General features: G+C 37.8%; 1 protein-coding gene across 2 annotated transcripts in view; it reads left to right on the top strand.

The window, feature by feature from the left end:
* Nucleotides 1–206: 206 nt before the first annotated feature.
* Nucleotides 207–429, top strand: part of LOC111377514 (two-component response regulator-like APRR7) — a 13,255-nt gene continuing 13,032 nt past the window's right edge. The window contains exon 1 of one of the 2 annotated variants that reach the window (XM_023000627.1): nt 207–426. The gene's annotated coding sequence lies outside the window, so the exon portion shown is untranslated. The remainder of the gene's footprint in view (nt 427–429) is intronic. The other variant, XM_023000632.1, reaches the window with a different exon arrangement.

Genomic DNA, 429 nt, shown 5'->3' on the forward strand with positions numbered 1-429 from the left:
GTTTGTTGATTATTGTTGAAATTGCTGGCAATATGTAATTTTGGTGATAACATGCATTTCATGACAAAAAGCTGGAAATTAGGTAGAAGCATACATCAAATAGTTGTAATATCGGGGCATCCTTTCCAATCCAAATATCTATAAAACATCACCTAAACAGAACACCAAACAACTGAATCACATTAACTGTAAATTTCACACACAACCCTCTGCTTTCTTGTTTGCAGCATTTCCCAGCACCACAGAGCTCTCTCTCTCTCCCGCTCGCTCGCTCTCTCTGTATATAAAAGCACAGTAAAATTCTTGCCTACTTCTCATTGCTACTCTCAAACAAAACCCCATGCTATTTTTGTCCAAGTACGCTTCGATTTCTTGTGCACTTAAATTTCGACAGACGTTCAAAAGATAGAGAAGAATCATGCGTATGTA

Source organism: Olea europaea, unplaced genomic scaffold (genome assembly GCF_002742605.1).
Source record: "Olea europaea var. sylvestris unplaced genomic scaffold, O_europaea_v1 scaffold1666, whole genome shotgun sequence".
Taxonomy (NCBI): domain Eukaryota; kingdom Viridiplantae; phylum Streptophyta; class Magnoliopsida; order Lamiales; family Oleaceae; genus Olea; species Olea europaea.